Source organism: Peromyscus leucopus, chromosome X (assembly GCF_004664715.2).
Source record: "Peromyscus leucopus breed LL Stock chromosome X, UCI_PerLeu_2.1, whole genome shotgun sequence".
Classification (NCBI taxonomy): Eukaryota; Metazoa; Chordata; class Mammalia; order Rodentia; family Cricetidae; genus Peromyscus; species Peromyscus leucopus.
The window spans coordinates 56845066-56857308 of NC_051083.1; the positions used below are offsets into that span (position 1 = coordinate 56845066).

General features: G+C 38.3%; 1 pseudogene; it reads left to right on the top strand.

Moving 5' to 3' along the window:
• Positions 1-11562: 11562 nt before the first annotated feature.
• LOC114706477 lies at positions 11563-11965 on the top strand (annotated as a pseudogene).
• The last annotated feature ends 278 nt before the right edge of the window (positions 11966-12243 follow it).

Sequence of the window (12243 nt, forward strand, 5' to 3'; positions counted from 1 at the left end):
CTTTTTTCAATGTCATAACTTTTTATTATACAAGTCTTTCACATGCTTGGTTAGAGATACTCAAGATATTTTTGAGGCTATTGTGAAAGGTATTATTTTTCTGATTTATTTCTCAACTTGTTTGTCATTTTATATATGAAGATTACTGATCTTTGTGTGTTGATTTTGTATACTTGTACTTTGATGAAAATACTTAGCAGCTGTAGATGTCCCTGGTGGAATTTTTATGGTCAACCACATCTAAAATTGTATCATCTACAAATGAAGATACTTTGACTTTTTCCTTTCATATTTGTACCCCCTTGGCATCCTTGAATTGTCTTGTTGCTCTAGCTAAGTCTTTTGGTGCTGTATTTAATAGATACGGAAAGAGTGGACAACCTTGCCTTGCACCTGATTTATTGAAAATGCTTTGAATTTCTCTCCATTTGGTTGATAACTGCTGTGGTCTTGCAGTAAATTGCTTTTATTATGTTGAGGTATGTCCCATGTACCCCTAGTTTCTCCAGGAACTTTATAATGAAGGAATGTTGGATTTTCTCAGTGAACCAACTCTTCATTTTATTGATTCTTTTTTGTTGTTGTTTCTGTTATTCATTTCAGCCCCTAGTTAAATTATTTCCTGCTATCTTTTCCTTTTAGTTGTTATTTATTTTTTATTCTAGAGATTTCAGGCATTAAATTTATAGAATGAGATTTCTCCAATATTTTGTATGTAGGAACTTAGTGCTAGGAACCTGCATGTTTAGGCATATTGTGTTTTCATTTAGATTCTATTCTAATATTTTTTAAATTACTTATTTTCTGTCTTAATCCACTTTTCTTTCACTAATGAGTTTTTACCTTCCATGAGTTGTAAACTTTATTTTGTTTCTATTGTTGTTGATATCAAGTTTTAATTCATAGTGATCATACAGGATGTGGGGCATTATTTGAATTTTCTTGTATTTTTGAGAATGGCTTTGTATCCATGTATGTGGTCAGTTTTGGAGAAAATTCCATGACCAACTTCTAAGAAGGTACATTGTTTTTTGTTTGGATAAAATGTTCAGTAATATCTACTAGATCCATTTGATTTATGATGTTATTTAACTCCAGTTTTTTTTTCAATTAGTGTTCATCTGAATTACCTGTCTATTGGTGAGAATGTGATATTGAAGACTCCCAATATCACTTTGTGAGAGTCAATGTGTAATTTCAGCTACAGTAGTGTTTCTTTTACAAACTTGGGTACCCTTGTGTTTGGTGCATGGATGTTCAGAATTGCAATGTCCTCTTGTTGGATTATTCCTTTGATGAGTATATAGTGTCCTTCACTAGTTATTTGGATTAGTTTTAATTAGAAGTCAATTTTGTTATATGTTAAAATGGCTGTACTTGCTTGCTTCTTAGGTCCATTTGCTTGGAATACGGAATACTTTTCCCCGTGACTTTGCACTGACATAATATCTAGCCTTGATGTTAAGGTGAATTTCTTAGATGTAGCAGAAAGGTGGATCCTGTTTTCTGTTCCAATCTGTTAGTTTGTCTTTTTATTGGGGAATTGAATCCATTGATGTTAAGAGTTAGCAATGAATAGTATTTATTGATTTCTGCTATTGCGTTGTTATGGTGTGGATTCTCTCCCTTGTTTGATTTGCTGGTCTGGGTTTATTTGCTCATTGTGTTTTCCTGGGTGTGGTTAATTGTTTCAGATTGAAGTTTCCCTTCTAGCACCTTCTTTGGAGCTGGATTTGTGGATAAATGCTATCTAAATTTAGTTTTATCATGAAATGTTTTTCTTTCTCTCTCAATTGTGATTGATTGCTGTGGGATGGTCTTTATGTCAAAGTACTCTTATTGGTCAATAAATAAAACAGTGATTGGCCAGTGGCTAGGCAGGAAGTATAGGCGGGACTAACAGAGAAGAGAATAGAAAGAACAGGAAGGCAGAAGGAGTCACTGCCAGTTGCCGCTATGACAAACAGCATGTGAAGATGCTGGTAAGCCGCAAGCCATGTGGCAAGGTATAGATTTATGGAAATGGATTAATTTAAAATATAAGAACAGTTAGCAAGAAGCCTGCCACGGCCATACAGTTTGTATGCAATATAAGTCTCTGTGTTTACTTGGTTGGGTCTGAGCGGCTGTGGGACTGGCGGGTAATAGAGATTTGTCCTGACTGTGGGCAAGGCAGGAAAACTCTAGCTATAATTGATAGCTTTGCCAGCTATAGACTGTGGTCTCTTAGACTTTGTAGGACATTTGTCCAGGCTCTTCTTTCTTTGGAGTTTCTATTGAGAAGTCAAGCATTATTCTAATGGATCTGCCTTTATATCCTTACTTGGTCCTTTTCCCTTGCAGATTTTAATATTCCTCCTTTGTTCTGTAAATTTAGTGTTTTCATTATTATGTGTTGTGGAAATGTTCTTTTCTGTTCCAGTTTATTTGGTGTTTCATAATTGGCTTCTTGGTAGGCCCTTCCTTCTTTAGGTTAGAAAATTTTTCTTTTATGATTTTGTTAAATATTTTCTATACCTTTTGACCTGAGTTTCTTCTCCTTCCTTTATTACTATTACTCATAGATTTGATGTTTTTATAGTGTCCCAATTTTCCTGAATGTTTTGTTCCTGGATTTTTTCTCTATATTTAACATTTTCTTTGGCAGAGGTATCCATTTCTTCTATCTTGTCTTCAATGTCTTTCTTCCTTGTCTTTTACTTTGTTACTCAAAAAGGTGAAGATTACCTCTAATGTTTTTGTTTACACTTCCTAAATTTTTTATGTCTAGTTTTATCTGTTTGGGTTTTTTTTAATGATGCTATTTCTACTTTCTATTGTTTCTACTTTCATGTCCTGAATAGTTTTCATTATTTCATTCTACTGCTTGTTTCTGTTTTTATAGACTTCATTAATGGGTTTATTCATATTCTTTTTAAGGACCTTGGACATATTAATAATAGCTATTTTGAAGTCCTTGTCTTGTGCTTCCACTATATTGCATATCTCTGGGCCTACTCTAAATAAGGTTACTTGGTTCTGTTAGAGACATAGTGTCATGACTGTTAATGACTGTGATTTTGCCCTTGTATCTGGTCATCTAGGGTTTTGGATAATTGTGATTCTAGGTGTGGATATATATTCTTGCCCTTGTTGGGTGGGTATTCTTTTCCTTGGTTTCTGTTGCCCTCTCAGTATCTTAAGAAAGTGTGGTGGCTCTGGGCTGCCTGGTAGGGAATTCTTGTGCAGGACAGGGAATGGTTAAGACAGATAGAGGTAAGCTATGAAAAATGTTGAAAGGGGCTTTAGAAAAGTACTAAGACGATCATGTTCACACCTATATGTGGGATCCATGGAGAGCTTGAGATGTAGTGGGACAGGGGAACCTGCAAGTAGGTTTCAGGAAGGCAAAGCATTATCTCAAGAGACAGGGATAAAATGGCTAGAGGGGCCCTAGGTTTGAACCAAAGGTTGTAGTCTCCAGTGAATGGCATTGAAATGGGAGGAGGAGCACCTGTTAGGCAAGGTGTTACTAAGCTGAGGTTGAGAATGGAAGGATTGTAACTGATGATGGGAAGCATGGTGTGATTTACCTTCCTGAGTTCCTGCCAGGCATGGCCACTGGGGGTCCTGGTTGGAAAATGTTTCTAGGTATCTGGGGCTGACCAAAAGAGATGGGGATGGGCTGGAGAGAGGGCTAAGAGGGTCACAAGCAAGGAGGAAAGATGGGTTCACTTTAAAGTTTAGCAGAGTCTCCTTGGGAGTAGAAGTTTGATGGGAGGACATGCCACTGTAAGCAAGTTCCTACAGGGCTGGGAATGAAACAAGAGTGGTTATACTGGGAGATAGGAATGGGAGTGAACATCAGCTATCTGATTGCCACCTGTGTGGCAATGGGGGTCCCAGATAGAGTATTTCTAGGTTTCCATGGCTGAAATAAAGTGAAGGGAGGAAGTGTGGGGGGCCCCAAAACAGCTTGACCACATAGCTGGGATGATAGGCTTAGAGGCCCAGACATAGCTTCTGGCAGACCCCACCCAGTGGGGCCTGCGTCTAAGGGGAAATACTTGAGGCCCAGACATAGCTTCTGGCAGGCAACACCTGGACCCATAAGCTGAAGATCCATAAGCTGACCCCACCAAGTGGGGCCCGCATCTAAAAGGAAATACCTGATATTCCAAACATTCCCTATACCCCTAGACAAATGTCAGCCAATCAGGGTCCCGAACTCTGGAAATCCACTCACCTCAACCTCTGCTATGATAAAAACCCCACCTGGCCTGGGCTCTGGGCTCTCTGCTCTCACCTCTGTGTCAGACAGAGAGAGGTACCAAATTCAGAGCTTGAAAATAAAGGCTCTTTGCTTTTACATATGGGAATCAGTCTTCATGGGGGTCTGTTGGGGGTCCGCACAATCTGGGCATAACAAAAGGAGGATGGCTGGGTCCTTCTTGAGGTTTGGTGGAGTCTACAGTAACTGGAGATAGAATGGGAGAGCTGGCTCCTGCAATCAGTATGCTACAGGGCTGGAAAATGTGACTAGAAAAATTGTAAAGGTAGACATCTTTTTTTCTGTTCTTTATGGTCAGTTATGTTATTTTCATTTACATCTATTGTGAATAATGAGTGTTGCAATGGAAATGGAAGTTTTCCTATTTATGAATATAAATTTCATATATGTGTATTTTATTTAGTTTAGATATATTTTCAGCAATAGGATAAGAGGCTATGTGGGAAGTTCAACTTTAACTTCTTTCTAACATGATTCTTCCCTTTGGTTTTCTTAACAGATGCACGATAGTTTATATTCCCAGCAGCAATATTCAATGATGGAAATCTTTTCTACACTTATACCAGCACTTGTTGTCTCTAGCCTACCTTAAGGTATTATTCCATCATGGTCTTGATTTTAATTTTCCTGATGATTTGTGGCAATGAACATTCATATACAACTGTTGTCTCTTTGCATATCTTCTATTGTGTAATATTTTAGTTCTCGTGTTTTTACAGAACACTGTTGTCATTCCAGTATCTTCAACTCCCTCCTTCTCTCTCTCTCTCTGTCTCTGTCTCTGTCTCTGTGTGTGTGTGTGTGTGTGTGTGTGTGTGTGTGTGTATGTGTGTACAAACACTCCAGGGCACATGTGTTACCAAGGATTTAACCTACTGTAGAATTGGTAAGTGTTTTACCACTGGGCTCTATCTAAAGCCTTCATTTATTTTTATTTAAAATTTTGAGATAAGGAATCAGTAGTTTCCTTTGGCAGGCATTGAACTTGTGATCTTCCTACCTTAGTTTACCAAGTTGAGATTACATACCTGTGCCACTAGGTACGGCTTCCTTTCCAATGTTTTAAAGTATTTATTTTGTTTCCCCTTAGTTTCGAATCTCTTAAGTTGCAAAAACATTTTTAGTTTATTTTTATAACTAGTTACAGAGTTAGAGCTACTCTTCTGCATGTAGATATACAAACTTTTCTGTATTTTATTATAAATGTTTTTTCTCCAGTACATAGTCTTAGTGTTGTTTTTGGAAAGGCAAATGACTGTGGATATATCATCAATTATGATCCAAATTTGGGTCCTTTTTTTTCTTTCAGAATTGTAGAATCAATAAATTATATGGTAGAAAAGTCCAGGAGAAAAACTTATAACTCAGTTTTTCTGCCTATAGGTTTTAAGAAGCTACAGATAGAAGAAATTCTGGTGAGGTATAGGCTAAAAATATTTGGGAATATTTGTCTTTTCTAGGAATGGGCGTCTTTTCTAATAATTCAGGTGGTACCATTCAGATTTTTTTTTCCTATTGTGGTCATGGTAATGGCCAACTGTCGTGGTACTGGCAGGGAAGTGTTACTCAGCCTAATGGATAAGATTATATTGAAGGTAGAGATTGTATTGTGGGTATTCTGTTAGGCAGCCGCCTGAAGAGAGGTTTCCTCCCTTTCAACATCTTTTCTTCAAATTTATGGTAGATGTCAGGGTAACCAATCAGCTAAGTCACTAAGGCAGCATACTAGTTAGCTTATGAACTCGTTTACTTCAGGATTATGTTCTTTTCCAATTATCTTTCTCTCTGTATATATGTCTTATCTAGGGCTACTATTGCTGTGAGGAAACCCCATGACCAAAAGCACCTTGGAGAGGAAAGGGTTTATTTGTCTTACATATACTAAGTCACGGACCATTAAGGGAAGTCAAGGCAGAAACTCAAATCTGGCAGAATCCTGGGTGCTGGAGTTGAGAGAGAGAGCACAGAGGAGTGCTGCTTACTGGCTTGCTCCTCACAGATTGATTAGCCTGCTTTTTTTACAGAACTTAGGACCACCAAGCTGGGGGTGATCCCACCCACAATGGACTGGTCCCTTCTCCATAAAACACTGATTAAGAAAACTACTTATAGGGTTGTTTACAGTCTAATCTTATGGAGACATTTTCTCAGTTCAGATTCCTTACTCTCAGAGGACTCTACCTTGTGTCAAGTTGACATTAAAAATAGTCAGTACAGTACACTTTTGTTTTACTTTTAATTGATAGGAATAAAAAAGGTAAAAAAATAACAAGAACTCATAATTTTTTACTTTTACTAGTGATAGCATATTTATATGCTTTATACAATTATCTTATATAAATCTGCACCTCAACCCTCTGATGATGACTAACTCTATCTTCCTGTTACAGGTTAAAGGAGTAGGCTCAAAGAAGATACTCTATCCAATGGCACCTGCCTAATAAGTGATACAAATTGGGCTAGGAATATGAATGTCTACAATTTGCACTGACAGCTTTCACCTTCCCATTTATGTGACAGTTGTATATAACATTTTGGTTTAGTTTAGAGTATAAATAAAATGATTGCAAAAACAGCAATGTTGCATTTGTGTTTGAAAAATGCCTTGGTGCTTATCATTCTCCTTTTTAAAAGTGTGAGAATATAATTTATCCTGAATAAAATCAGAGGTATAAAGAACAGATCCAGGAAAAGAGCAACCAAAATTTCCTCCTACCCATACATAGTTTTCTCCTTGGACAATTTCCAACCCTCTTCCCAGAATCACAGCCTCCTTGAAGACCTCAGGGTATGATCCTGGAGTTTGCAGATCCCCACAGACTTGCCCTTCAACCCTGAAGCTATCACTGAATTGAAATCAAAGAAAGAATTATTGATTTCTTCTAGCAAAGAAAGAGCACATCCAAAAAGGCAGCTCATTAGTCTTTAGCAGAGCATAATTATGTTTCCAACTTGACAGTTGGAAAGGCCTTACAAGACAGTTAGGAGGAATGTACTGTGTGCTGTCTGAGACTGTCAGCTGGCCAAAATAAGTCATAACAAGAGTTGTAATATTTAGGCCATTTCTGAGAGAGTCCACATGGAAATCGGAGGAAGTGATCAAATTTGAGGAACATCGACAGTTGAGCCCTAGTATTTGCTTGCCTGGGTAGTGCCAATGTGGAGGATTCTTGAAGAGCTGCTGATCTTCATTCCATGTACAAAGACAGAAAAAGCTGGTTTCTTATGTCAAAAATAAAACAATGGCACTGTTGTATGAGTGTCCATTTAGATTTTGTAGTTTTTATTTAGTCAAACCTGCTCATGTATGCTAGGACCTTTCCCAGCCCCCAAACATTCAAATTTGAGCTAAAATACTATTGCCTTTAAAGCTAAGTAATCATTTACAAGGAGAGAAGTATAATAATTACATAAACAAGTGAAAGGAGAAAATACACAAAGTGAAGAAGTAATTGGTAGAACTTAGGTCTGAGCAAAGTTTGGGAGAAAGAAAAGTCAGTGAAGCTAAAGAATGTTTTGTGGCCGGGTGGTGGTGGCGGCGGAGGTAGTCGTGGCGGCGGCAGCGGCGGCGGCGCACGCTTTTAATCCCAGCACTCGGGAGGCAGAGCCAGGCGGATCTCTGTGAGTTCGAGGCCAGCCTGGGCTAACAAGTGAGTTCCAGGAGAGGCGCAAAGCTACACAGAGAAACCCTGTCTCGAAAAACCAAAAAAAAAAAAAAAAAAAAAAAGAATGTTTTGTGCCTTCAGATTGTATATAGCAAAATAGTGGTTGCAAATGTACTTAACAATGCAGATGCTAGGAGTTGTTTGGGGAATGTAGTTGGTATTAAGGAAGCACCAAAGGGATGTTACCGAGCAGGAGACAGGAAGCCTGCGATGCTAGGATAGTTGCATTTTTTTTTATTCATTTTACATACTAACCACAGATCCCCTTCTCATCCCTCCTCCCACTTTTGCCCCCTCCCCCAACCAACCTCTCATCCCCTCTTCCAAAAGGGTAAATTCTCCCATGGGGAAACAGCTAAGCTTGGTACATTCAGTTGAAGCAGGACCAAGCCCCTCCCATTTGCATCAAGGGTGAGCAAGGTGTCTGATCATAGGTGATGGGAACCAGAAAGCCAGCTCATATACCAGGGATAGATCATGATCACACTGCCAGGCGTCCCTCAAACAGACCCAGCTATACATTTCCCGTATGTAGCGGGTCTAGTCTGGTCCTATGGAGGTTCCACAGCTGTAGGTCAAATGTTTGTGTGTTCCTATCAGTTTGATTCATAGGATTTGTAGATTTCCTTGTCTCTGTAGATTTCCCCATCAAGATCTTGACCTCCCCCTTGTTCATATAATCCCTCTTCCCTCTCTTTGACTGAACTCCTGGAGCTCAGCCTGGTACTTGGTTGTGGATCTCTGCATCTGCTGGTGATAGCTTATGTTGGAGAGGATGTGGAACAAGGGGAACATTCTTCCATTGTTGGTGGGAGGGCAAATTTGTACAGCCTCTTTGGAAATCAGTATGGTGGTTTCTCAGAAAATTGAGAATCAATCTACCTCAAGACCCAATGATACCACTCTTGGGCATATACCCAAAGAATGCTCAATCATACACTTGGTCAACTATGTTCATAGCAGCAATATTTGTAATAGCCAGAACCTGGAAGCAACCTAGATGCCCCTCAACCAAAGAATGGATGAAGAAAATGGAGTTTTATTCAGCTGTAAAAAAACAAGGATGGTTGCATTTAAACTAACTCTAATCAGAAAAAGTACCTTGAAAAATATAAGTGTTTTGATGTTTGTTTTGTTCTATTTGTAGTAATAATGATTGAACTCTCCAGGGCTTTACACATACTAAGCTAGCACTCCAAAAAATTGATCTGCACTACCAGCTCAGAGTTTAGTTGCTAGAAACTATGTTTGAGAAGTCAATAAAGTATTCTATAGTGTTCTATAGTGTGTTCTATAATGATAAAAATTGAACAACAATGTGAATATACTTGATATGAATAAACTGTACATTTAAAATTATTGAAATGGTGCTTTAGTTTCTTTTATGTTGCTATAATAAAGCACTCTAGAAAAAAAGGAACTTGAAGAGAAAATATTTATTTGGCTTACATGTCATAATCTATTATTAAGAGGAGTCAGGGTGGGAACTCCAGTCAGGAACCATGGAGGAACACTGCTTGCTGGATCATTCACAGGTTAATGCTTAGGTACTCCAAGAATGCCTTGTCAGGAACTTGCAGTGATCAAAGTGGGTTGAGCCTTCCTACATAAATTAAGACAACTCTTCAGAAGTGTTTTGATGGACCAACCTAATAAAGTTGAGACTTTCTTTAGATGATTATGGACTATAGAAAGTAGACAGTTAATGCTAATAAGAATGTACTATATCCTGTCAACTTGATACACAAACACATATCTTTAAGTGATACTTTTTCATTCTTTGTCTATGACACGTTAATATTATAAAACAATCTTGAACCACCATTGTCAAGTGAGTCCCTCCTCCAACTACCATTCACATTTGTCACCATCTTCAGGCCTAGTTTTAGACTTATGGCTCATGAACAATGTACAATCTTGGTATGCCCTAGGTCTAATCAAGCAGCTCATGAATCTGCTTTCTATGGCCTAACTCCTATTATGCATCTCCTTCACTGACTCAAACTAAGACATGCTCATATCAGATACACAGCCAAAGCAGTCCACATGCCCAAATCATTGCAAAAATTCAAACTATATAAAAAGCCAAGGTAGCAAAACTTCTATCAAATCCACTAGTCTTACAGAAATTATCTCTGATGAGAACTGACTAGATGAACTTCAGGATACAGGATTTAAAAGAACAATAAAACTTCGTTGAAGGATTCAGAGTTTAATGAAGACATGAACAAAACATTGAAATTAAACAGAAGAGAGAAAACACCTGAGTAGTATACAAGAACACAGAAATACACAGTTGAATAAGATGATGAAGACAGTTCAGGATTTGAAAACTGAAAAACATAGAAATATTGAAACAAACTCCAGTTGGAAATAGGAAGGAGTTAAAAAACTCACTAACCCAATTAGAAAACACATGGAAAATTATTATAAGTAGAACAGATCAATTAGAATATTGAATATCAGGACATGAAGATAACATAGAGGAATTAGATCACTGAAACAAAGAATGCATTTGTTAAATACACTAAAGCAACAGAAAAGAAATATGATACAATATGAAAAGAGTAAATCCGTGAATTATAGATATAGATGAGGGTGAAGAAACCAGTTTCAATGAGATAGACCAGATCTTCAATAAGATCATAGAATAAAACATCCCCAAATTCATGAAAGACATACCTATACTGATACAGGAGGCAGACAGAATACCAATAGACTAAACCAAAAAAAGAAATTCCCCGTGGCATATTATACCAAATACATTAAATATACAAAACAAGGACAAAGTATGAAAAGCAGCAAGAGAAAAATAGACAAGTCACTTGTAAAGATAAACCCATCAACATAACAGCTGATTTTCCAATGAAAACATTAAAAGGTAAAACAGGTTGGAGCAATATACTCCAAGTTCTAAAAGATCACAAATCTCAACCTAAACTACAATATCCAGGAAAACTATCAGTCACAGTGAAAGGAGAAAGAAAAAAAAAAGTTTCCATGATAAAAACAAGTTAAAAGAATTTATGGCAATCAAACAAACCCTACAGAGAATACTAAAACAGTAAGTCAGACTGAAGAGAGGAGCAAGTATAGCCAAGACACTGTATAGAAAACAAACAAAACCATAATTATTGAAATTCAAACTCCAACTAAGAACATAAACCAGAAGAGCATGAAGAGAAAGCTCACCCCAACAAAATGACTGCAGCCAATTCACACCGTTTAATAAACACCTTACATATCAATGAGCTCAAATTCCTGAATCAAAAGACACAATTAATTGAATTGATTAAGAAACAAAATACGAGGTAACAGCCTGCAGCAAGATTGACCCTTTAATTAGAGGTGTGCAGCAGAATCGTGAGCAACAGCTGTGACATTTCTGAGTGGGCCTGGGTCTGTATATCTGGATCTGGAATCTGCAATTGAAAAGGCCAGCACCAGAGGTAACAACTGAGGCTCATATATTCCTAACTGTTGCATTTGCGTGAGAGACTAGAATTTGACCAGAACTTCATTGTCTCAGCATCATCAGAGGGACAGAGAGGAGCAGAGGCACCAGTGAGACCAGTGCACTGTCACCACATTTCACTTGAGATTACAGGAGTTTTCTTTGAAGAAAGAATGGCTCATTTTCCCCCTGGCTCCTGTAAAGCCTTCAGGGGAACCACCAGAGCTGGCTCTGCAAAATGGGACTCACAACTATCAGAGAAGGTGTTTCTCATGATCCAGTGCCACAAGACCACCATCTTTACGGAGGCCAAGGAGTCGAGTACCCTGTTCCAGTTAAAGCATATTGTCCAAGACATCCTCAAACGGCCTCCAGAAGAGCAGCGGCTGTACAAAGATGACCAGCTCTTTGATGATGGAAAAACTCTGAGGGGAGTGTGGTTTCACTAGCCAGACAGCAGGGACAAAGGCCTCAGCCATAGTGGGCCTGGCCTTTGGTGCAGATGATGCATTTGAAGCCCTGCACACTGAGCCCTTCTCCAGCCCTCCAGAGCTTCCAGAGGTGATGAGGCCATAGGATTCTGGAGGCAGTGCCAATGAACAAGCTGTGCAGTGAGGGCCCCAGGCCCATCCCCCTAAAGACCCATTCCCTCAATAAAGACGATTTGACTGTCAAAAAAAAAGGAAGAAAGGAAGGAAGGGAGGGAGGAAGGAAGGAAGGAAGGAAGAAAGAAAGAAAGAAAGAAAGAAAGAAAGAAAGAAAGAAAGAAAGAAAGAAAGAAAGAAAGAAGAAAGGAAAATACATTTACATTTACCTGATGTCTACAAGTAACTCATTTTAGCTTTAAAGACAGG